Genomic DNA, 27,359 nt, shown 5'->3' on the forward strand with positions numbered 1-27,359 from the left:
GGGCCGCAACGCCCTCGTTGGCTACAAGCCAGGAAGAAGAAGAAGAAGAAGAAAAACAAAATATTTACCAAACGGATTTCTGTTTCAAAACTGATTCTGGGAACAAAAGAATAGAAATAGTTGCTGTTTGGCCGGTTGCCAAACGCGCCTAAGTGTAGCTCTTGAGCAAATCTAATTGGAAAGCGCACTTGCTTTGTTAATCACGTCGCATTCTCGGGTTGACGACAAAGCCCACCTTAATAGATACGAGGGACAAGTAAGGTAGTGATCCGGCTCCGTTTGGATACCAGCTCAAATCGGAACGCAAGAATACAATTTCAAGAAAAGTGAAGCTAAACAAGATTGAATTATAAGTTTGAGCCAACTCAAGCCAAATCGATAGCTTTCATCTTTGGATCGATCCACACTATCTTAATAATTGCATGAGAGAATGTAATGCGTCGTCTTTGCAGTATGAATTGTGCAACCCCAAATATAGATTCTTTGTTGCCATAACAAGTTTAGACAAATAGTTTTCCGGGTACATGTAATTAAGTATGCTTAAATGTATAAAAACGGAGGAAAATTTCGTTATTTCAATGTCTGCCCGGTTAAGATGATAAAATTTTAAACCGAAACATTCGCTCTTCATTTGTTTTGTTTACTTAACACCACCACAATCTATCTTAACATGTATTCGCTTGATTATTCGTATTCGTATTCTAGCTTGGGTCGTTGTCGGAGATGGTTACTCAAATTAAATTAGAAAATCCATTGATATGCAAAATAATATTTAGGAGGTAGCCCCCAATTGCTACTCAATAACTCATTGCAACTGCCCCTCATTAAATTGACTTTCGATGGGTGAATCTCCTCATTCCAGTGTCTGCATGCGTGAATGCAGTGTGGCCCTATTGGTTATTGTAGAGGCAAGTTGTGGCGATGACCACTAGCTTGCCTTTGCTACAGCTGAATCTTTGAGTCAAACAAATTACTATTTTATAATCAAATAAGTTGGTATTTCTTGCCTTAATTTATTCATTCACTTGCATTATCATAAAGCTCAAATTCATGCCCAGTTGATGCTCTACCGGCCCAAACTATACCCAATTCGTCCAACTTGGAGATGAAAGAGGATGTGTGAATGACCTTGGTGCGATTGATTAAAATATGGGTTGACGCTTACGCTTTGAACTGGAGACAATGGTGGTTCTAGCAGCAAAAATATTATTAAAAAAGAGAGGACCAAAAGTTAATCAAACCATAAAAAGTATGTTGCACATGTTTTCGATCCATTTTCTAACAATTTAGGATTTGGAAAGAAAAAAGCCATTTATCTAACGCGATATCGAAGCACAGATCCTACTAGTATTGTTACAAGAAATCTCTGGCCAACATTCCTGTAAAAGATCTTTTTTAACATCAAATGGGTCAAGTTGTTATCCCAACACTTTCTCTTATGTTCGTCCCACAAGTTTCCACGTCTTCGATTTTCTGTTTAATACAATTACGTTCGTGTCTTCTATATGTAGCTCGTGTAAGGATTGGTTTACATGAGAAAGAAAATTTTAACTAACATAAACATGCATTCATAATATATATATATATATATATATATATATATATATAGTCGACTCATTTTCTAATCGTTTAATTAATTTATTTTTTTTCTATTAAACAGGATAAATCGCTTGACGATTGTCAACCGTTTTGGAGGCCATAAAATACAGAGCAACTCGCTTTGAGAGTGACCTTGGCAAATGGCAACTATCAATCAATATCAATTTATAATTTAGTGAATGAAGTCACGCTCGAGTCGTCTAAAGATGTTTTCCGCAATTTCCGCGCCTAATGACATAATGGGATTCGACGATATTTCGGCGTGAATGAGTCTTCCGATGGACAAGGGTCGGCACATTTGTTTCCCTAATGTATATAAAGTCAATAATACATCGCTCGATCTTATCTTTCATATGCTATTCACAAAGAGGTGATTCGGTGAAATTCTTTATTCTAATTTGAAGTTGAAGTGAGCCTTTCGATTATTGATAATGGAAGATGCGACTTAATGTTGCGGCTCACAAATTGACTTGTATGTACGTGACATGATTTACCACCATGGACTTTATATTCACATTGATGTTCAGGGAGATAATCAAAAAATTTAAAATTCATGGACGACATTGATACATTATTGGACAAAATTCATGTTTCATACGTGTAGATGGCCTACGCGTGAGGAGTAGTGATATCATACATACATACATACATACATACATATATATACATATATATATTAAACCACACATTTTATAAAATATTTCAATTTTTTTTAGAACAGTAGGTGGAATTTTTACCCTGTTGAACAATAAAAGATTGGACCTTTGATGTGAACTATAATTACTCCAAGACTAAGACTACCCTCATTTTTCCTCTAGCGAGGCCCCATTGTTTGGTGGCAGGTGGAGTTTTGATTTGTTTCTTCAAAATCAGAACTTCTTTTCAGTTGGGAATTTATATCTTGGTATACAATTGGGGAAATTGTTGTCGTTTTCTTTAATGGCAAAAAACAAATGGCTTCTGAGTTTAGTCTCCACTGTCTTCAGTGGTGGGTGCTCATCATAATCAAACAACTTGCCATATCAATGGCCGCGCATGGCAACCATTCTGTGCCCGGAAATAGATTTTGCTCAAAAATAATTCCTTTTGATTCCGTACCCGAGAACAATTTCTAAGCATTTGAAGGCATTTAGTAACTGCTCAAAATTTCTATTCTTAGAATAGAAAAAGAATAGAAATGGGTTTGGTAACTACACAAAATTTCTTTTTATTAATAATATTTTAATAATATTTTGAATTTTCTAATATTCGTTTCTTTTTTTTCTTTTTTTTTTTCCTTCCCTTCCTTGGCCATGGCCGATCGCCGGCGCCAGCAACCGGCGAGGGCATCGCGGCCCTCGCTGCCGCCTTCGCCGCCAACCTCGCCAAATCTGGCAAGGCCGACCTCGCCATCGCCAGATCTGGGCGAGGTCGAGCCTCGCCCAACCATGGTGAGGCCGCAAGTTACCCTCGCCGGCCCTGGCCTGTGGCAGCAGCCGGCCGGAGGTAGGCAGCAGCAGGTGGGTTGCAGGCCGGGAAGAAGAAGAACAACAAACCAAGAAAAAAGAAAAAAATCAAGAAGAATCAGAAATGGAAAAATTGTTCCAGAATCAAGAAACTTCTTTTTTTTGCTTCTTAATTCTATTCCAAAACTGATTCTGGGAACAATTTTTTGTAAAATTGTACCTGGGCACAAAAAATTTAACAATCGGATCTCTGTTCCCAAACTGATTTTGAGAACAAAAGAATAGAAATTTTTACTGTTTGGCAAGTTGCCAAACGGGCCCTAATGAACTGATCCCGACGAGTCGCAATTTGTCCACACATGTCATGATCAAGAATCCCGACGAGTCGCAATTTGTCCACACATGTCATGATCAGCGACTTGAATATGAGAGAATCTAACTGTAGATCTTTGGCCTCTATCAAACATTTTCGAAAGCAGATCATGCTCAAGACCTCTTGGCTTCAAAGAGAACTCATGCATTTAAGCAATGAGGACTGTTGGAAAAATTCTTACATATTGGAGGAACATACGTAACACTGTTTGTTGAAACTAGAATAAATTCGAGAAATTGATAACAAAATAAAACAGGAGGTAAGGTACGGCTAACCTAATTTCCTTAAGGCGATTAGTTCCTGCCAACGGTACTAAGCAGCTTCACGAACTATACCTCCCAAGATACAACACCTTGAACCTGTTTGTATCAGCACTATACGAACAGGACTATGTCGAACATTTCTCGAAACCGGCACACTTTGAGGAATATTGTTGAAGAGAAAACTCAAGATATGCTTTTGGAGTACTTCGAGAATTTCTTTCTCTATCTCTCGTTTGAACTAAGAAGACATGTATATTTATAGACAAGGGAAAATAACTGCAAAAATCTGAAGGGACATGAACTCGTCGGTTATGCCATTAATCCACAATTATTGCAACAATTAGGACATAACGGTTACACGTGCACTAATGTTGAGCCATTAATCCACAATTAATTGCAATAATTAGGACATAGCGGTTACGCGAGCACTAATGTTGAGCCATTAATCCACAATTAATACTTATAATTACAACAATCCCCCACATAATGGCTCAACAGAACTTTGATTGACTCGAAGAATTCCAAGTGTGCCTATGGAGATAAACTGCATCAAGATAGGTAGCTTTCGCTTTGAACCTTCTTTAGTGAAAGTCTATCGGACATACTTAACCAATCGGTGGACTAAGCCTTGAACTACCAGTTATTGGTGTAAGCCCAGACAATAGACCTTACACAAAGTATCTCCGAATCAAGATTGGTTCTCAGTTGCGTTCATTCTTCCGGCCTTGAACCTCTCAAGATTCATGCGTGCTTTAGAAAATCTAGCCTTTAAAGATTTTCATAGAGTCAGCCAGCTTCACACATATATGTGCATTCCTATTGAAGGTATACTACCATACCTTACTAGGATGTTGAATTCCTAGCTATAGAAATCATTAAACGCATAGCGTACCCTTTAAACGTTGTAGGAAGCACTGTTGTATCATAGGAGTGGGAGACAGTATGCACCACTAGAGTTTCCAAAATTTGTGTCCATGGGATCTGTAATCGCTAGGTTATGTTTTCACCCTGGAACCTCTTTATTGAGTTAAGGCTTTTAACCCCATTCCCCTCGATGCGCAGCTTACATGCTCTCTCGACAAACCTTTTATCAGCGGATCCGCAATATTTTTCTTTGACTTCACAAAGTCCAAAGAAATTATTAAATTTGAGAGCAACTGCCTAACAATATTATGTCCACGACGAATGTGTCTGAATTGACCGTTATATATCACATTTTGTGCCCTTGCAATCGTTGTTTGATTGTCATAGTTAATGCATATTGGAGGCACGAGTTTTGGCCACAACGGAATATCCTCTAGAAACTGTCGAAGCTACTCTGCTTCTTCAGTAGTTTTATCTAGAGCAACAAATTCTGATTCCATCATGGAGCACGCTATTAGAGTTTGCTTTGAGGATTTCCACGATATTGTGGCACCTCCTAGCGCGAACACATATTCGCTAGTCGATTTCGATTCATCAGAATCCGAAATCCAGTTGGCATCACAATAGCCTTCCAAGACAGCGGGATATTTGCCATAGTGCAGAACATAGTTTTTGGTTCTTTGCAAATAACCCAACACTCTCGAAAGAGCATTCCAATGCTCATGACTAGAATTACTAGTATACCGGCTCAATTTTCCTACTGAGTGTGCAATATCTAGTCTAGTGCAGTTCATGATGTACATGATGCTACCGATCACTTGAGAGTACTCCAGCTGCCTGATACTGTTTTCAGTATTCTTTTTTAAAGTTAGGTGGGGAAGAAAAGGATTATTCACATCTTTAATGCCGAACCCTTTAATCCTCTCAATTACCTTTCAATGTAATGAGATTGTGTTAAACATAGACCATCAGAATTCCTTAGAATTTTGATACCGAGTATAACATATGCAACACCTAAGTCTTTCATATCAAAGTTCTTCTTGAGATCATTCTTGGTGATTTTGATAACCTCAGCGTTATCTCCAAAAATCAACAAGTCATCGACATATAGACAAATAAGTACATATCCAACGGTTGTGGATTTAGCGTATACACATTTGTCACACTCATTGATTCTATATCCATTTTGGATTATTACACGATCAAACTTCTCATGCCATAGTTTAGGAGCTTGTTTAAGTCCATACAATGATTTGACAAGTTTACACATTTTGTGTTTTTGTCCTTTGACTTTAAATCCCTCGAGTTGTTCCATATAAATCTCCTCGTCGAGATCACCATTCAAATATGCAGTTTTCACATCCATTTGATGTACCTGTAAATTGTATTGCAATCAACATCCTAACATATGTTATTCTCGTTACAGGTGAATAAGTATCAAAGTAGTCTAGACCCTCTTTTTGTCTAAACCCTTTGGCAACAAGCCTTCCTTTATACTTATCTATGGAACCATCAGCTTTACGCTTCTTTTTGAAAATCCATTTATATCTAATTGGTTTATTTCATGATGGAAGATCAACCAATTCCCAAGTGTGATTTCTTAGAATAGAATCAATCTTATTGTCAACAACTTATTTCCAATAAGGAGCTTCAGGAGTTGACATTGCCTCTTGAAACGTTTGAGGCTCACCTACTAACATGTATATCAGAAAATCAGGTCCGAATGATTTTTCAATCCGCGACCTCTTACTCCTTCGAAGTTTGGCTTCTTTGGCCTCAACTTCCTCATTTTCAGATTCTGAAATTTTAATTCTCTTCTAAGAAGGTTCACTCTGATTTCTTTTTGCAAAATATATATCCTCAAAAAATTCAGCATCCCTTAATTCCAGGATAGTATTGGCATGGATTTCCACATTTTCAAATTTATGAACCAAAAATCTGTATGCACTGCTATTTTGAGCATAACCGATGAATATACAATCCACCGTTGTAGGTCCCAACCGAGTTTGTTTAGGAGGAGGAATCGCCACTTTGGCTAGGCACCCTCACACTTTCAAAAAATTATAGGATGGCAACCCTTCATTCCATAATTCATATGGAGTTTTACTTGTCTTCTTGTGGGGTGCTTTATTTAAAATGTAGTTTGCAGTTAAAACTGTATCCCCCCACAATTTCTGAGGTAAACCCAAACTTAAGAGCATAGCGTTAGCCATCTCTTTTAGAGTTCTATACTTCCGTTCAGCAACTCCGTTTTGTTGTGGAGTGTAAGGTGCAGTTGTTTGGAGAATTATCCCCAAACTAGCACACAACTTCTTTCAATTGGAAGAATTGTACTCTCCTCCTCTGTCAGTCCTTAGCACTTTGATTTGTCTATCAAGTTGGTTCTCGACCTCATTTTTATACTTGATAAATATGCTCATAGCCTCATCTTTGCTAGTTAATAAATAAACATAGCAAAATCGAGTACAGTCATCTACAAAAGTGATGAAGTACTTCTTTCCACCTCTACTTTCTACAAATTTCAAATCACATATATCACTGTGGATTAGTTGTAGAGGTTCACTCATTCTTTCAATTAATTTGAAAGATTTCTTAGCAAACTTAGCTTTAACACAAGTCTCACACTTGTAATGGGCGTCCAACTCAAACCGTGGAATAAGCCCCAAGTTTGCTAATTTCTTCATTGTACCATAGTTTACATGTCATAATCTACCATGCCATAGATAAGGAGACACAACACTAAACAGAAGACTTCTCTTTATTAATAGTCTTTAGGTACAAGAATTTCGATCAATGACAGCCACATTGGCTTTGAACATGTCATTATACAAGTACCATTTCCCCACATACATCTCCCCTTTCGAAAGTACAAACTTGTCAAATTCAAATACAATTTTGAAACCCTTCTTGACAAGTATGGGGCCAAAAATGAGATTCTTCTAGATCTCCGGTACATACAGCACATTTTGCAGGATGATCTCCCTGCCGGAGGTGAACTTCAGGATCACCTTTCCTCTCCCGGCAACTTTTGTTGATGTAGAGTTAGCCATATAAATTAGCTCATCTTCCTCAGCCTTCTAGTAAGACGAGAACATGTGTTTATCCACACAAATGTGATTTGTGTCACCTGTGTCCAACCACCAATCGGTATTGTTCGACATCAAGATACCTCAGACACCACCACATCAATCAAACTCTCATTATCTTCCTGCAGCCATTGCTTAAAGCTCACACCAATGAATTTCTCCGATTTCTCATTCGGTGTCACTGAAGGTGGTACCATCAAACTAGGCAAATCCTATTGAACCATCCCTCTAGAAATTGAACCATAAGCCATTTGGCCTATACAGTTTGGAAAAATAGTCCAGTCAAACAACTTGCACCCGTACTACCATAAATGGTTTTAGCCCGAAGGCTTGCAGCATTTGCTGCCACAACACCAGGCCACGAGGTCTGAACTTCACTAGTCGAAATGACCATAGGATCGTCTCCAGAAACATTCTGGACATCATTGGGTACTCTATTGTTATCAGCCATCACGAATTTATGATAGAACAACAAACAGTAAGCTAATCACCTTTAGGTGTTGGAAAAATTCTTACGTATTGGAGGAAGATACGTAACACTGTTTGTTGAAACCAGAATAAATTTGAGAATTTAATAACAAAAATAAAATAGGAAGTGAGGTACGGTTAGCCGAATCTCCTTAAGGCGATTAGTTCCTGCCAACGGTGCTAAGCAGCTTCACGAACTATGCCTCCCAAGATACAACACCTCGAACTTGTTTGTATTAGCATTATACGAACATGACTCTGTCGAACACTTCTCGAAACCGGCACACTTGGAGGAATATTGTTGAAGAAAAAACTCAAGAGACGCTCTTGAAGTACTTCGAGGATTTATTTCTCTATCTTTTGTTTGAACTAAGAAGACACGTCTATTTATAGACGAGGGAAAATAACTGCAGAAAACTAAAGGGACATGAACTCGTTGGTTATGCTCACATTAGTAGGGCCATTAATCCACAATTAATTGCAATAATTAGAACATAACGGTTACACGAGCACTAATGTTGAGCCATTAATCTAAAATTATAATTACAACAAGGACCCCAATAAACTATTTATGGAATGAGAGACAGAGAGAGAGAGAGAGAGGACGTGGTGACGTTATCTATTTGTGGTGGGAGCTCCTCTGAATAGTTAGCCCATCCGAGGTCCACTTTATGAAAGTTTCAGTAGAAATCTAACAGTTTATCTCGTTAAAGACGCCACCATCAGTCCCCGGTAGTCATGGCCACGGTTCAGGAACCACCGGTTCCGGTTTGTGGCCATGTATGAACCGGCGGTTCCGGGCCGGTTCCGGTTCAAAATTTAAAAATTAATAAAATAAATTATAAAATAAAAATTGCAGGCCTGGTCCTCCGTCGGTCGTCGCTTGGGCTTCGCGGCCTTGGCCACGGTGGCGGAGGCGGGGTTCAAGGCGGCGAGGAGATGAAGCGGGAGACAGGGGCGGCGGCGAGGGAGAGAAGGAGGGGACCGGGAGGGGGAGGGGGGCGGGGACGGGGAGGAGGAGCAGGGGGTCCTCCTCCTCCGAGGGCTGGGCGGGGTCGGGAGGAGGGGGCGTCGGCAGTTGCGGCCATGGGCGGCAGCGGCGGCGGCGGCGGGGTCAGATCTGGGGAGACGGGGAGCGGGCGGAGGAGAAAAGGGGAGGAGGCACAGGGTAGCGAGGGGGGAGGAGGAGGGGGTGTCGGCGGCTGCGACTGTGGCCATGGGCGGGGGCGACGGCGGCGACAACGGCAGGGGTCAGATCTGGGAAGACGGGCGGCGGGCGGAGGAGAAAAGGGGAGGATCGGAGGAGGCGCAGGGGAGAGGGTAAAGGAGTCGGAGGGATTTGGAGGAGGACTATGACCGGAGGAGGTGGGTGGGCGTAGGTGGGGGTGAGAACGTGGGGGTGAGAACGTGGGGGTGGGGCTGCAGAAGTTTTTTTTTTTTTGAAACCAGGCCCGGAACCGCCGTTTTCGGGCCGGTTCCAAAATTATTGGAACCGGAACCGGGCCCGTAGGCCACGAGCCGGTTTCGGTTCCGAACCACGGGCCCGATCAACAGGCCGGTCCCGGGTTTGACCTAGGCCGGTTCCGGGCCAAAACCGGCCCGTGGCCATGACTAGTCCCCGGACAATCATTTCTCACACGAAGGGGGCAGGAAGAGATCAATTTCATGAGCGGGGTCATGGTGGTGACGGTGGTGCTGATCGATCTTTATGGCCCGTTCGTGAAGACAATTCTGCTTTTCAATTTGACAGCAACTCTCTAACTAAGATCCTCTCTATCAATTAACGATTGAGTCATCTGCTTCCTAACAATCCAGTCACAATAGAGCATACACTTTGGCTTGGACAGGGCATTTAATTGCACATCTTGTTCCTGGATCTCATAGAATTTCGACAAACAATGGCCGTCCAAATTCATCCGGTCCACATAGATTCGATGCCACGAGAGTATTTCCCTCTTTTGCCTACATCGAACATCGGAGCAGATGGTTGAAGAACAAAAGTAGGAAGAGGAGTGCCCCACTTGGAATCTTCACTTGACAATTCAAATAGCCCTACTAAACTTACTATATCTACCGAAAAAGTCATGTGGACATCGTTTTGCTTATTAAATGCGACAGTGAAATGTCACCAATTACCTATACACTCATGAAGATCGAATAGTAGTACATACCGTGCATTCGTGCCGTAGACAGAAACATTTTATCGAACCAATAATTTTGTACCCTGTCAAGAATTTTCATTTCAACAGCTGGCGCGTGGTAAAACAGAAGGATATGAGATGACATGCCTAATGCGGAAATGGTCTCAACTGTCAATCCGGTTTGATTCGGATTAGGTGCGCAACGAAGCTAGGACGGGTATATCGTCTTGAGTAGGAATAGAAGGACTTGGCGCCCAGCCCCTCGCTGACTAATCTGAGCATTGTGTTTGTGTTCGTGCTAGATAGGGGTGTGCAACCGGACCGGGTTTACCCATAAACCAGACTGGCCCACCCGAAAAACAGGTCCGAGAACCTGTTCCATTTTTTGGGAACCGGTTAGAACCAATCCGGTTTCCGGTTCCAAGTGAATTCAAAGCATTATATGAGGAAGGATAAGAAAGGTGATCATTATTTGTGGATAGTTTAACTCAAGGGCTTGTAAGCATTATAGAGAGCAATTTTCTTTTTCTTAAAATTTTTGTTCTGTAACGAATAAACTACATATCCAACTGGAACCTATGTTGTTTTATCACGTCCATTAAATTATTGGGACTAAGATAATCTGCTTTTGTATGAATACTTAAGATTGTTTGCATAGTCAAACTTATAACATATGATTTGAGTTATAAGTTTTCCTATTTGCTACCTGGAAAAAATGAAACCAAAAAAAGGAACAAAAAAAAAACAGGTTCTCGGGTAGACCCTGGAACTAGACAAAAAAAAACAAGGTAGGTTCCAAAACAGGGTCCAGGGCAAATAGGATAGGTTCTAGGTTCCAAAAACTAGGAACCGATTATAAAAGGGTCGGTTTCAGGTTCCAGGTCTGGAACCGACCCACTCTAGAACCGATCACCCCTAGTGCTAGAGGGCTTTAGAGCAATACACTATCGTACTTGCCAATCTTTTGTGTTAGGGTCTTGAGATTTGACTGGGTGCGATGAGCTAGCTCTGAACGAGACAAAAGACGAGTTAATAGCTGACAGACGAGACAAGTGATCAAAACACAATTTGGGGCTAACGGGCAAAGACACGGTCCTTAAAATTAGGAGTGAGCATGGTTCTAGGGTAAAACGCCTTGAAATTCGAGAACCTGATCGATGGAAACCTGTAGGTTGCAGGTTTCAAGGTATGAAGGGTGGGTTTCAGGTTTCAAAAATTGGAGAACATGTTTTGATGGGTAGGTTTCAGGTTCCAGATTCTACCAACCTAGAACTTGAAACTTTAAATAAGTTTTTTGTGTTTTTTCTTGATTCATGTATTCACGTGATCTTATGATGTTCTATGGCGTTAGACGATGAATATATAATCTAAACCACTAGTTTGAGCTTTCATTTTATGACTTATTAATGTTTCATATTTTTCGTATGTCTAAATATAAGTTGTGGTTAGTGGATCGTAGTAGGAAGTGGTGATCATTAAATGTGATAATTTACTGCATTTGTTCAATTAATAATACTTGTGGAACCTGGGTAGATTCTAAAACCGATCTTGGAACTTGTGACAGGATAGGTTCCAGGTTCCACGTTTCGACGGGTAGGTTTTAGATTTCAAAAAATGAAGAACCTGTACTCAATGGTGAGTTTCAGGCACTAGGTAGAACCTATAAGGAACTTAGAACCTCTCACCCCTACTTAAAACTCCATGATGGCCCAATTCAAAGAAACAAAACCTCGATTACCTCCTTTACTTAACAACAAAAAACTTCACAAAGCGTAAGAAATACTTCATTTGCCATTTGAAAATAACACGGCAATAAATATAAGTAGAGTTGGGAGGAGGACAGTCTGAGGTTTTAGGCGTGTCTTGTAGAGCCTAAATAGAGTAAGATCATCAAACAAAATTAGAAACTAAATATTCCTCGAGGATAGATAGATACCTACAAGTTTTAGCGGAACCGTAACCAAACTTTGACTCCTTTTTCTTGTATAATAATACCAAATCAGCGGTCACCTTCCCAATAACGATCTCCGGATTAATTTGATCCAATCATCCTATAACAAGCCTCGAATAAATGGGTTTTCGAAACGACTTTATCTTTTACTCTTTTGTTCTAACTTTAGCATTCGAACATTTGAGTTGTTATTGTGTAACATGCACTTGACATTTTATCTTATATGACTCTCTCGTAGTTTTTAAAATGATTATCCCAATATTTTGTGTGGTGACGAGTAAGCAAATAGAAAGCGAGGAAGGGAGATTAAACCCTTTTTCGAAGGTTGCCAAGAAGACTGTTGATTAAGAAAGAATGACTAAAAATGCTTGATGCTGCATCGAGCAAATAAGGGGAAAATTGTCCAAAAAGTCATAACTTATTGCACTTTGGCTAATTCAGTTCTAAACCTTTCAATTTTGTCAATTGAGTTTTAAAACTTTTTCACATTTTACCAATTAAGTCAATCCGACTAATTTTAATCAGAAATCGTTGGCTTGGACGCCGACCGTCTTACGTGGCACAACCGACGCTGACGTTCTTTTTTACTTTATATATATTAAGATGAGATAACGGGGTCTTAAATTATATGAAAAGGGAGCATCAAAATTAAAATTTGGTTTTAGCAAGTAATGATTTGATAGCAAAGAGCATATAACTTGTGGACATCATAAATATTTTTCACAATCTAAAAAACTTCCAAAAAGAAAAATATGACTAATTAACTAACCACCAACAAGAATCCCACCACGAAGTGATAACTTCTCTATCTTTATCAAAAAATCTAACACAAAAGTTTAAGCTGTAAATGGAAGTTGACCGCATGTAGATAAGAGCATATAAATTCCACAATCAATCGATATGTGATACTTCTAAAAAATGAAGGCTTGAATTAATATTTATATGTCCTAACACTCCCCTTCACGCGGTAGTTTGGACTTTGGCCTAAGACTAAAGAGTGAAAATATGTACTAGAGAGATGAGGTAAGTAGTGGCTTGGAAAAATTTGAGCTTAGTAACCTCCCCCGATTTCATGTGAAAGTCCAACTAAAATACTTAAGTTATAGTGAAGATAAATCGTGTGCATTTAAAGAGCATATAAATTCTATAATTAAGCGATGCGAGATATTTCAACATTCTTGTCATCATCATGAAATGACTTAGTCTTACACTCACAACGTAATACGAAAAAGCCGAAATCTGATCCTAATGTCTAATACTTGGACGACTTTGCATCTCTTTTCAACCGTTGTTTATAGAAGCTTCTACAACTGAATCCCCACCATATCGAGAGAAAAAAAAAATCCCCACCATTAACTTTTCCTATCCAGGTAAGTTCTATAGCCACAAAATTATCTTGAATTGCACAACTTCTTTTACCTCCCTATTCTCAACACAAAGAAAGCACCCCATTACCTGCTAGTGATGCCATCTTCCGTAAATAACCAACCCCGACAACATCAGAAGGTCTCGAGTTCAATTCCCCATACTCACATTTCAACCCTTTATAGGGTCTCCCTTATGCGTCCTTGAGTTTCCACAATTTCTTCCACAAGAACATATTGAGATTATACGCATCAAGCTTTTCATCATGCTGCCAACATATGCAAGGAGGAACGTTAAAATACAGATATCTTCCTTGCCATTCTGTATAGACTTGCTTAACACTCCTAGAGAAAGTGATTATGCATTCAAGGATGGCGAACTTTTTCAAGCAGACAACAACATGGGATTCCGATGCTCGAGTCAAATGAGATCCCGTGCAATGAGAGGTGGAAAACCATAAAGAGATTTTTTGCTGGCCGCGAAATATTAAACAAAAAACACTAAACGGGAAAATTAAAAAAATAAAAATAGAAGCTAGAAATGACTAAGCTCTGGTTGAACTCCCTGTTTAACTTTGTCGTCTTGCTAAAAGTTTTAAAGACGGCAGCGATTTGGAACCTTTTTTTTTTGTCTGAATTTTGGAACCTTATTAAAGTCCACACTTTTTGTGTTGGAGCAGACAGGCAGAATAAAAGAGCATCTGATAAGATATTATTGGACTAGCTGTTGGTTCTTAATTTATATATTATAGGTTTGGACCTAGCTCACGATTAACTAAGCATTTAGCATGAAAAAAATATCAGTAGAAATAGATTCGCCAGTCTGTGCGTGACGACCCGCAAATGCCTGCACGAACGACCATAGATTAAAGCTGGACGGATGGTTACACGGACGAGCACAAGAAAGCCATACTGAACGTCATCAAAGGATAGTGTTTCCGTGCACTTACAACGGTGTGAGGGCAAAATAAATCTTATACAGGAGTTGTAAGGTGTGCAATTAGTGTATCTTATTTGACCCACACCTCGTTACTAAATTTTCGAGTGAATGTGGATCCAATTAAATATGTTGATGGGCTCGGTCTTGAGCTCTTTCTTGATGATCTTCCCCAGTGAAAGCGTCATTGATTGATGGGTAGCTCACTCTTAGGCTCCATTCGTTTCGCGAAAAATATTACGTTTTTCAGGAAACCATTTTCTTGGAAAATGGCATAATTTTCCGGTGTTCGGCTGAAATCTAAAAAAGTCTCGGAAAAGATTTTCCATTGTTCGGTATGAAATGGCCGGCCACAGGCGAGCTTGAGCCTCGCTAGCCAATGGTGAGTTCGAGCTCGCCCGAGGCCAGTCGGGCGAGTTGGGCGAGGCTCGAGCCTCGCCCGAGGTCGCAAGCTCGCCAGCCTCGGGCGAGCTCGGCCTCGCCATAGGCCAGCGAGGCTTGACCTCGCAGGAATCTGGCGAGCTCAAGCCTCGCCAGCCTGTGGCAAGGCTCGAGCTCGCCTGTGGCCGGTCGCCGGCAGCCGCCGTGGCCGGCGACACGCCGGAGAATAAGAAGAAGGAGAAAAATGAAGAAAATAATAAAAATTAGAATTACAAAAATAATATAAAAATAATTATAATGAATGATGAAAGAAGGAGGGGGGAAAATGTTTTCCTCTTTTCAAAAAAGTGGAAAACATTTTCCTCACTTTTGAAGGTGTTTTGCTCATTGAGGGAAAATGTTTTCCATGGTTAGTTTATTTTCCACCCCCTAAACACTGGAAAACCCGGAAAATGTTTTCCTGGAAAATATTTTTGGCGAAACGAACGGAGCCTTAATGTGGATCCTAGTGATTACTCAAGGAAGAAATCTCCCATTTAACTCCCTAATCAACGTGGCGGATGATGTGCCTCCACTTTCTTTTGAACTTGGTTGGACCAATGTGATTGAGGTCGAGTATGAACTAGGCCAAGGTGGACATTAAGAAAATGGGGGTGCAATAGGACACATGGAGTAAGGGGGAGCAAGCCTAATATAAGAGGCTCACATGTGAGAGGCAAACTTATCGAGATGCACATGTGAGGGTGTAAGGTGAAAGAAACCCTACATTGGAAATGTGATAAGTAAGGTAAAGCAGTTAATTCCTAGTTGGCCCATAATCATTAATTTAAACTTTTAAGTGAATGAGGGCCTATCTAAATAATTTTTGCTAGGTTTAGACTTGAGCTCTCTCAAGGTGAAAGAGTTGGGTTTTTGCTATGCACCCCAACAGATAGCTTGTAGCAGTTTTGTTCTTTAATTGATGTTGCACATACTAAGAGCTTTACTAAGAATATTTGCTAATTGCAGTTTAGTCCACGTTACTTTTAATATATATTATGTCATAAGTGTGCAAAGTCGATCGTTCCTTCCTAAGCGCAATGAGTTCGGAATACTAAATAAAGTGAGACCTACTTTAAAGGCATCAAACTCTCGATCAGTTAATGCGGGTTATGAAATAACAGACGTTCTCCCCGGGGTCTTGCCAGATGCTCGTTTTCTAACGAGTCTTGCCAGAAGTTCGTTTTCTAACCAAAAAATACTCCTTGTTGACTCTAACGCCTTCGATCGAGTTTGAAAATCCTTCTGTTGACTACCAAGTTGTCGATCAAACAAATCCATAGTTTCTTACTCCACATTTACAGTCGTCCACTAATTCTACTCGATCGAAGGCATCAGAGTCAACAAGGACTAGAGTGCCTTTCGGGCTTCACGGGGTCTTGAAAGCCTCGCCTTGACTATGGGGAGCAGGTAATTTAGATTTACTAAGATTGGTTTGCAAACCTGAAATACTAAGTGATGTGACCAATTATAAGTGGCCAATTAAATAAGTGATCTATAATCAACACTCAACAACACAATTTGCCCGATCACTTTATTTACCAACTTTTAAAATCAATCTTAGCATATATAATATTTCTCTTTAAATCCCACGCCGAATAAGAGGGTGATGGTCTATTTATGGAATGAGAGCCGTGTCACTTCTTGGCTCACGTTGGACGTGGGATCACATGCAGGCACTTGACCTACTTCCCATCTCATCAGTAACGCAAGCCCGCTCTCGAGGCTGCGATGCTTTCCCCCTCGGTTGAAGAAAGTAGATAAGATATTCACATTGCATCGGAGATCGGACTGTTCGTAGCGCAACGGCGTTAAGATAATTACTTATTTTTAAAAGCATCAGTTTGCTTAAGTTCGATTAATTTAAGCCCTCATTTCTCGTCCTTAAAAGGGATCGTTTCCACTAATGATGGGTGGGTCGGGGATGGACGATGGCTTTCGCCAATTAATTGCTTTGATTAGATGCGCTCTGTGACAGTTGGGGCCAATTAAAAACTTGTGGATACAAATGAGAAAAGAGACAACTTTTGACGGGGATGAACAGAGAAAAGACCTCGTTTCATTCGCTGGACGCCATCCCAGTAAGCGTCAAGCTGTGAATCGGAACTCCATTTCCCCGGGGTCGCTTATAATATGATGAGCAAGTTGCAGGAACAACCCGAACCGACCTTGTGAATCGGTCAAAGGAATATAGGGTATCTCGAGCATTGAGACATTGATTTGTTTTGACTGGAGCATTCACAATAATCATACGAAACGGCCATGGGAGGGCCATACCGATTAGAAGAAACATGTCTTGGAGAAACTTCTTTTGTTCCTGGCTAGCTTCAGCATATTCGGCGCACCTAATCACATCAAATTGCAATGCATCAAGTTCTCTTTTCTTTGGGGCTTGTTTCCAAAACTTAAAATGTTTAACTTGAAAATAACACGGACATAATTTTGACTCTGAAGTTTTGCACACATTTTCAGTCTAAAAGAGGTGGTGATCAGATCAGGTTTTTGAGTATGATGACCGTGCAGAAACTGCTGTTGTTAAACTGCACGAGACATCAGCTCGAGTTTCTTAATACTGTTCAACTAGTATTTATCATTGTAAGTGAACCGGTCCAAAGATTCATTGCTAAAGTGATAGGTGTGAGTCCGTGTGACCTCCAAACTTACGATGCCTCTTAAGACCAAGGGAGTAATGATAGATCCCTGAACTTGATGTCGAATGTAGTTTCTGTACTTTTCAAAATCGATGCAACGCAATCCTTCCATTGAATTGACTAACAAAAGTTGTTGACAGGGCATCTTTAGTCAAGTTAATTATCCAAGTTGGCAATTGACGTTTCAACTGGACAATGCAGGCGCAACCACATCTTCATCTTCCTTCTCCTTCTTTTCCAACTCACAACATTACTCTTCATTGAAAACTCTATCAAACTTAAAAATTAAAGCACAGTGCATTTTCAACCTTTAAGTCTCAATGCCATCTCCCACTGCTACCTTCAAACCGCTGCCACACTCGAAAGCCATCACCACCACCACCAAGCTCGATCAGCATCAACACTAGCACTTGAGGCGACACACCGCCGCCTATATAAGTGCAGTTTCCCACTTATTGTGGAGACAACAGCAATGTGAAGCCTGAAGAGCTGGCTACAGAACTACGGCTATATGGAAGAAGAGCTGTGCAGGTCACTACGTATGAGCATTTCCTTACAGGAAGTGTCGTGAACATTTGCAGAATCTTCAACAACATGCATGTTCTACTTAATCAGAGACTTAATTTAGCTATAATGTCCGAAATCTTTTGTTTAATCACCCATAATTTGGCTGATGTGACTGTTGTATTCCATAGCCCTTTCCCAAAGTACGAATTAAAAACCACATCGAAAGTTAAACTTCAATTTAAGATAAAAATATTAAAAAAAATCAAAAAGTATGTTGCATCTTTAACACGCTCTCCAGTTTGAAAACTAATTGATTTTTTTTTCACCACGGAGAATCCAATGCCTTGTTGTAAAGTACAAGTTCAAGGAGACGTTAGCTTTAGATACTTGGTGGGGGCTATAAGCTAGTTGAGTTCTCTCTGTCCTAGAAATCCTAGTGGGGTTCTTTTCCTTTTTTGCTCATTAATTTAGGGGAAGGAAATGTACCTTGAGGCAGCGCGATAAGCAATATAATAACATAAGGACACCGGATTCTTGTATACAAGTGTAGTAATCTATAATTCTAGTTTCTCAAAGAAGAAAATTGTCTAAAGACTAATCAAGATTGTCATTAATCTTTATCTCTATAGATCATCTTCTATGAGCTTAATCTTACGTTCTTGCTTTCAAAAAATAAAAACCATAGTCTATAGGTAAATGCTTGATTTTCATCTTTGCGTGGTGCAACATCATTCATGTGATTTCTTATCTTGAAAAGAACATATTATATTATGCAAATCAATCTAGATGATCCAGGCTGATGAATTTGCACTAATGATCAGAGGAGATATTCAACATTCTATTCTTTTAGACAAGGTTTTTGTTTACCCATTTTTACTAACTTACGACAGGCGTTGAAGGTGGCATAACAATCGATCTATATGAATTTTAACCATATCACAAGTCGAATCGAGCACAGCCACCAAAGATTAGAATATTTAAAGTACATAAACTTCAGCTTATGACAAAGAATAGAATCCATGGATTTGGCTTATGTACATGTACATAAACTAGGTACATATACATTCCGACATTTTCATTACGTGCAAATATTTAAATATTTTCAAGTCATTCATTTAAATTTTGACTCAAATCTTATTCAGTAATTTATGAAATGGACACTCTAAAGTATTTTATGGAATGGAAGTCATTTATTTAGGACTTTAGGTTAGGGTTTCCTTAAACTTAAATTCGGAAAGCGACAGATGGTGATGGTGATGATGGTGATGGTGATGGTGATGGTGGAGATGATTTTACGAGGAAGCTTTGCATATTGCACCACCAAGAAGCCTGTCGCTATGTCTTTTTCTTTTTTGTTGCGACAAAAAGTGCATAAAGTTAAGCGAACCGCACGAATCTTACCAGTCATAGAAAAGCTCTGACACAAAAGCAACCTAATGCACTGCCTCAATCGACATTCCAGATTAATTAACCGCGCTTTAACAGACATATATTCGTGCAATTGAGTTTCAACAAAAGTTAAAATTTTCTTTTTAAGGCCTACCTCTTACGAGGGGTTCCCTTCTTGTAATTGCTCGATCGCAACAGGACGGAGTAATCATCGTAAGTTGGAGGTAATAGCCATGCGGTCTTAAAATATCATATATAAAGCGTCATAGGCTCCGTTTGTTTCGAGTTCTCATTTTCTAGCATTTGGTTTGCTTAGAAAAATGAATCGACCGAAAATGTCTTTCTAGTGAACGGAAATATATGCTTAAATTCAGAAAAATGATTTTCTCTTTGAAAAACCAGTAAATATATTTCAATATATGACTAAGTATCGACACTTGAACCTGAAACTCTCTATTTGGTTACGAAAACTCCAGCATTGGTTCTCGAGTCCCCAGCGTTCAAGACCAGGTCTCCGGCGCTCAGGTCCGGCTCCATCGAGGCCAAGTTCGGGACCCCAGTGCCCCGGCGCCCATGCTTGGGTCCATCGAGGCTAGGCTCAAAGCTCTGGTGCCCATGCCCATTGTCCCGACACCCAAGCCTAAGTCCATAAATGTTGTGTTTTGGTCCCCGATGCTCGACCTCTGGTCCTTGGCACTCAAGCCTAGGTTCGCAAAGGTCGAGCGTGAGTCCTCAGCACTCGAGCTTGAGTACTTACTAAATAAAACGTTTGTTGTTATAAAACTATATTTTTTAAAAAAATCAAATTATTAATTTTTTTTTCTTCTTCCTTCTTCCTTGGCCATTGGCCGGCCACCGCGACAATCGGCGACCGACCACAGGTGAGGGATGAGCTCGCACAAGGTCGGCGAGGCTCGAGCTTGTTAGCTTCCAGCAAACCGAGCCTCATTGGCCTCAGGCAAGCTCCACCTCGCCTCGGCAAGGTCAGCGAGCTTGAGGCCTCGTGGGTTGCGGTGAGCTTGAGGCCTCAAAAATTGGCAGCAAGTTCGAGGCCTCGCCATAGGTCGGCGAGTCGCGGTAAGCTCGAGGCCTTGCAAGTCACGTCGAGCTCAAGCCTCATCGGCCTTGAGCAAGCTTGTCCCTCGCCTGTGGCCAATTGTCGTGGCCAGCCATCGGCCAAGGAAGGAGGAAAAAGCAAAAGAAAGAAAACAAAAAAATTAAATAAAACAAAAATAAAATTTAATTATAAATAATTAAAATTTTGAATTTTTTTGGTTATTTTCCTCAGGAAAATCCATCATATCAAACGGCGGAAAATATTTTCTAGTTCATTTTCTTTAGTCAAATATAAGAAAATATTGTAATTTTCCCGGAAAATGACTTCCTAGAAGATATTTTTCGAAATAGTTATATTTTTCGTAATATAAAGTCAAAGTTAGAAGGAGAAAAAAAAATCAGAATGCGCACGGAGTCTAGGCCACCGAGGTTTGGACCGATCACGTGAAAGATGAGCCAAGTGATCATGATTTCAACAGCAATTTAGTCAATCGAAAAATTTATTAATCTGTGGCCTTAAGTTGTAATATAACAGTCTGTTAGTGCTCATGGCGGCACTTAACCCTAATATATGAAAAAATCAGCTACACAAGAAAATTAGCTCACTTGCACGAAGCAAAATGGAGATTGGGAGTATTGTACAAGGGAAAATTAGCTAGGTATCATTGTCAATTATTTCAAAAGTTTAAACTCATAGAAGAAAAAAGTAGTTTTATATATATATTTAAATATTTTAACACCCCTTTTCTTGAATAGGCTTAGACTTTGGCCTAATTTTAAAATTTTCTCCTATGCAATTTCGATAATTCCATATAATGAGTGACTTCGGTGTGCGTACTATTGTATCATTCGGTTTGAGATCCTTTCAAGTTGGTCAAAACTTATCTCACTTGACCAAAATACTCCTCAGCTTTAATGAGAACATATCTCGAAAACCTAAATCCTTGATCAGTGAACACCTTTCCTCCCTCCATCCTAAACCCTAAACCCAAATTGGTCAAAGGGGGAGCTCATGTGGTGGTCACGACCCTAGAGGTCTCAACCTTGAGGAAATTCATGCAAATTTCTCTTATGTTCGGAGAAAGATCCTTGATGATAGAATATTAAAATATTAAATCATACATTTATCTAACAGTTAAACTTTTGGAACAGTTGATAGTAATCCTACAAAATTCTCATATGATATCAAAGTAGGAGATCCCGAGTTCAAATCTTTTCAAGCCCCTATTTACCTCCCCAATAAAATATTTTTACACTTATGCTATGTTCGTTTGCGGAAAAATATTTTTCCGAAAAATATTTTCCGCGTTTTCCGGTGTTCGGGGGCGGAAAATATTTTCCGTGGGAAAACATTTTCCTTCCCTACCCCAAATCCTTCATTGTTTTGAGGAAAATGATTTCCTCTTTTCACAAAGAGGAAATCATTTTCACAAAAAGGAAATCATTTTCCCTCAAATTGAAGGCAAAATTGCCCATGGGAGGGAAAATATTTTCCGTGGGAGAGGAAGTTGATCGCCGGTCACCACCGTTGGCCGCCGGCCGTCGGTCGCCCGCGTCGCCGCCGGTCGCCCGCCGCCCGCCCGCCGCCGCCGTCGGCCGCCCGCCGCCGGTCGCGCCCACCCGCCCGCCGCCGCCGCCGGTCGCCGGCCGGCCGCCGCCGCCGCCGCCCGCGCCGCCGCCGGTCGCCGGTGAAAAATATTTTTCGAAACTTTTTCATATTGGTCGCCAAACACCGGAAAATTATGTTCCGGGAAAACATTTTCCAGGAAAATGACTTCCGGGAAAATATTTTCCAAAAGGAGAATATTTTCCGCCAAACGAACGGAGCCTTAGTACTTGGCAAAAAAACCGGACTAAGCACGAGGGACAGTAATAGAATATTAAAATATGGGAAAATTCCAAAAAGGGGCCCGAAGTGGAGTCATTTTCTCAAATAAGGGCCTGAAGTGGCCAAATCGTCTTAGAAAAGGACCTTTGGCCGACTGGTGATTATTTCGTTGTCGGAGAAGGGGTATTTTAGTCAAAAACATTATAAGTATATTTTTTTTGTATTTTTTCTTTTCCTTTTCTTTTCCTTTTTCTTTTTTCTTTTTCCTTTTTTCTTCGTCCCTCCTAGCCTTCACTATGCCACCTCAGGCGATGCCACCCTCGCCGGCGTTGGGCGAGGGCCGCCCTCACTCGCCCTCGCCCTTGCCGGATCTGGCGAGGGTCACCCTCGCCCGCCCGGCCCAGGCGAGGCAACCCTCGCCGCCTGCGAGGGCGACCCTTGCTAGCCCAAACGAGGGCGGCCCTCGCCCGTCGCTTACGAAGGCGGCCTCCACCTGAGACCGGCGACCTCCGCCGGCCTCGGCGATGGCCGGTGAAGGGAAGAGAGGAAAAAAATAAAGAAAAGGAAAAGGAAAAGAAAAAAGCAGTAAAAGGAAAAAAAATTCAAAAAAGTAAAAGACAAAAATGCCCTTTGACCGGTGAGATCAAGTCCTTATTTGAGACTGATATGGCCATTTCAGACTCTTATTTAAGACAAGATTCACTTCAAGCCCTTTTTTAAAATAAGATCTACTTCAAATCCTTATTTAAGAAAATAACTCCACTTTGGGCCCATTTTTAAAATTTTCCCTTAAAATATTAAACCGTGCATTCATCTAACAGCTTAAATTTAGCACATGAAGGAAAAAGCTATTCCAGCTATCTTTTTCAATGTTATCTGGTGTGCTGCCATACATCATATTGGGATTGCGAGGAATTCATTGATGCATGACACAAATTCCTCCTTAAATAGCAGGACCATTTTTTCAAGGACTCATATTTATGTGTTGTAGAGAATGCATGATCTTACGAACGGGAGTTTGTCTAGACAACAAGATTTTGAGGTTTGGTGGAATTGGAAATTCATATAGTGATTCACGTAGGTATGTAGGAGAACTTCACTACAAGAAGTTTCATATGAGCTTATAGCTTGCAAGGATTTGTACCAAGTCTAATCCTCCTGGTTGTCTACATAGATTTGGAATAACGCACTTGCTTACTTAGCAAAAGAGTGAAGATAGAGCTGCAAGTATATTTGGGCACAATGAGGAGCGAGCAATATCGTGATGTTGGCGCCATGTGGTCACAACAATAGACCGCGGCGAGCAGATCTAATCATGGCCGCGCGCACGCATAGAGACAGAGGTCGTTCTGTTGGTTAGAATTTCGTATTCTATGTGATAGAGACTAGATAAGATGAACACATATCAATATCGAGTGCATGAAATAGGTAGTGAGAAAGACATATCGTGGGAGAGGATCTTTATCCCACATTTCCTTATTTAAGAGAACATTACACACTTCTTAACTGTAAAAATTATATTAAGCGTTGAAAATCGAATTTCATCGTTCAGGAGAGATTATGAAATAGATACTAGGTTTTTCATTGTTAGGATTAGGCGCACAAATACAACAAAATAGAAAGTACATGCGAGAAAGAGAAATCGAGATACAAGATTCTATTTTTGTTCACCCTTAAATTAGAGTTACGTCCAGTAGAGAATTCAACTAAAATTAGCACATTTCTTTCTTTTCTGTTACAACTCTTGATTACAAAAGAAAGAGATTATATATAGGAAACAGTCATTCATGGGCCCAAATCCAAACTACTAATAAAATACGGGCTAAATTTATAAAAAAATTCTGGCGGCTCAACCCCCGGGCAACATTCATGTTATAGTGATATTCACGCCTCATGTGAAGATATCAAAAACCGACAAACCTTAAACATGTGCATACCGTGCGCCGAGAAGGAGCAAAATCAGTTGCTTTAACAAATCCATACCGAGCTTAGTGGAAGAAGCATTTTCTTTATAAAACCTTACTATGCAAACTGTTGCGGACATTGGCCTCTCTGTCTCTCTCTGCATCTCTCTCTCAAGCAAAAAAATATTAAGTGAGAAAGAAAAGTGATTTGGGTGTAGTCATATCAAAATCCATGGTTGCTCCTTAAAAAAGTGAAATGGGCATTTCAATGAATGGCTGTGAGAAAGCTCTTTCAAAAATGGAATGTGTTAAGATTACTCTCCCCTGCCAAAAATGGAAATTATTCCCATGCTCGCTTCTCTCTCTCGTCCTCAAGAATTCATTAATACCTGACAAAGACAGTGCAAAACTCTTCTTTTTTCTTTTCTTTTAATGAACTTTTTGAAAGACTTAACAATGCTACACGTGGGTCCGTGTCAAGATCATCATAAATAGAGCTCACTCTCTACGAAGCTACAAACTGCAACCAGCATTGTAAGCTTAGGTTGCAAATGAGTGAGGAAGATTGAAAAAATTTAGTCTTTTTCATATTTTCCTCACTCCTCTTCTTCATTTTCTTCCCGAACTTTCAAAATATCATGGCATGCAAAACCTTCACAATAGAATCATGTTGTCTTCTTTTTCTTCTTCTCGTACACAATAACTTTGACCACGCACAAGCATCAAGGCCTCTCGAAATATTTCATCCACCGGGAGTTATTCCTGGAAAGTCCGATTTGATGAAGCCTAGGCCGCCTTCCATTGGTAGGTACGTGATAAATCGTTACAAGAAGACGGAGACCGAGGCTTTTAGGCCAACAACTCCCGGACACAGCCCTGGCGTCGGTCATCAGGAGCCACCGAGCGCTCCATGAAGAAGTTGGCCACCACAAGCCACTGGGTGCACCGTGAGGAAATTGGTCTCGACAAGTCGGTGCATGATGCGGTGTGGCTCTGAGGCCTACCGTGTTGTTCAATATAGCCATTGTGAGGAGATTGCTATGTGATGGAGGAGAATAAACAAATTTTCCTAGAAAGGAATATTAGTTTCCTTCCTCTTTCTCTTGTTGTTTTTTCGTGGGTCCTATACCGTCGAATGAGTTAGGGTTTTCAAGTAGCTCGCCTTCTTCCAATATCATATATGCAAGGGAGAAGTGTGGTGACGCGCATGGTAGAGTTTACTGTGTAAATTGAATTTGGTTAGCATTTGTTCCTGATTTGAATTGTTTTCCCTTATATTTGGTCTTTAATGTTTCTCTTCCCTATACATGATAAGATTTCTCCTACTTTTTTAGAATCTTGAGCATAATATTGGACGAAATAATATGTGAAAAATACCATCTAAACTTAGAATGTTGAGCATACGATGTCGTGGATAGAATCTATTAGATTGCACAAACATTATAGTAACTTGTCTTTTCAGTGCGACCTACTGTGGCTGTAAATTTTAAAAAAATTTCATTGATTTGGTTTTATTTTGGTTAAAAGATTATTTTTTTATAAGTTTGTGGGCCAAAAGATTGACTTGGTATTACTTAATTTATGCAATATTCGCTCCAAGAAGTTAGCTTGTTGCAGGTTCTGGGGGTCATAGTTAAATGGAAGAGTAGATCGTCCAAGTATATATTCCTCTTTTTTAAAAAGTTCATGGCTGTGTACATATCTTATATTCAAGAAACTAATTATTGCGTTTCACTTCTCCTAGGGTGTGTCTACCTAAATCATGGAATTTTTATCCCTGATCAATGAATATATTTTCTTAATAGGTAAGATTGATTTCTAAACTGAGTTGATAAATGTCCTAATTTTTGTAATAACTTTCTCGACATGTTAGTGAATTGACGGTGTGTGACATCATCCACATGCCTTATGCATAGCTTATGCGTACCAAAAAAAAGCTTATGCATACGTTCGTTTTGTATCTGCACGACTAAGAGCACCATACAATAAAACCCTAAAAAAAAATTATTTTTGTTCCCAGTTTTTTTATGGGTTAATGTTGCTGTTGTGCTACATGTCCTTTTCATTGACGTTAGCTTTTACTGAATATTAAATATCGTGGATAAGCTGCTTTGTCCAGAATCCGATCTTGATGATCAAAATCAAAATCTGGCTTTGTAAAGTAATGGGAACGCTTAAGAAGTGTTGTGGGCGTCCCACGTTGTACCCCCACTACTGATTGCAATGATTAAAAGAAATCAATAATCGACATTCTAGAAAAAAATACTAGAATTAGAAGTACCCTAACTTTCGTACGACTGTTTGTTTTGGTACCAAAACTTTTCGCCAAATTACTTATGTGCCAAATCGAAAAAAAAAAAAAAACTATTGCTTGAGTGCCTCCATCGACGAATACGTGGCTTTTCTTAATAAAATTTTAAATCCTACGTGGCTTTCTTAAAAAAAAAATTAATGTCCAATGTGGACAAAAGACAAGATGACCTCTTAAATGATTAATTAACTCACCCAACTTGTCTTCTCTTCTCCCTCTTCTTCGTTTTCATCTAAGAAAGATCTGGAAAGATCATCACGCTTTGATCTGAGTCTCTAAAGTACGAGTTCAACAAAGGATTTTATAATCATGGAGCAGATCGAAGGCCTGCTTTCTCAAAATGAAGAACGAGCAAAAGCATGAACTTTGCAGACAATGAACTACTGCTCCAGAGTTGAAGAACTGAGCTTCTTCTTTTTTCGCTTTTGAGCTCATCCTGTTCCTTCTCGTGCAAGTGTCGAGTGCAGTGCAGGCATGCGCACGCTTGGTGCTTGTGTGTGTGTGTGTGTGTGGAGAAAGGAACAAACAACCTACATCTCTCTCTCTCTCTCTCTCTCTCTCTCTCTCTCTCTCTCTCTCTCTCTCTCTCTCTCTCTCTCTCTCTCCTCGATCAGTTTAATTTGCTCTTCATCTTTACTGGAGCTCCTACTGCTAGTAATGGTCACACCACTACAACCTTGAGAAGACGACTGCGCCGCCACCGTGACTCGCATTGGCAGAGGCACATAGCTCGACCAATGGCCAACCAGATGTTGCTGAACCCATCCATGATCTGCTAGGACTCATCATCTAGTGTGGTGGC

At 40.2% G+C, this 27,359-nt stretch overlaps 1 protein-coding gene across 1 annotated transcript in view; it reads right to left on the minus strand.

The window, feature by feature from the left end:
• Positions 1-27,126, minus strand: part of LOC115675444 (long-chain-alcohol oxidase FAO4A) — a 35,201-nt gene extending 8,075 nt beyond the window's left edge. Inside the window, exon 1 of the mRNA XM_056318609.1 lies at positions 27,092-27,126. The gene's annotated coding sequence lies outside the window, so the exon portion shown is untranslated. The remainder of the gene's footprint in view (positions 1-27,091) is intronic.
• Between the last annotated feature and the right edge of the window lie 233 nt (positions 27,127-27,359).

Source organism: Syzygium oleosum, unplaced genomic scaffold, assembly GCF_021117445.2.
Source record: "Syzygium oleosum isolate NSW1041296 unplaced genomic scaffold, Sole_v2.1 Sole_v2.15, whole genome shotgun sequence".
Lineage (NCBI taxonomy): Eukaryota > Viridiplantae > Streptophyta > Magnoliopsida > Myrtales > Myrtaceae > Syzygium > Syzygium oleosum.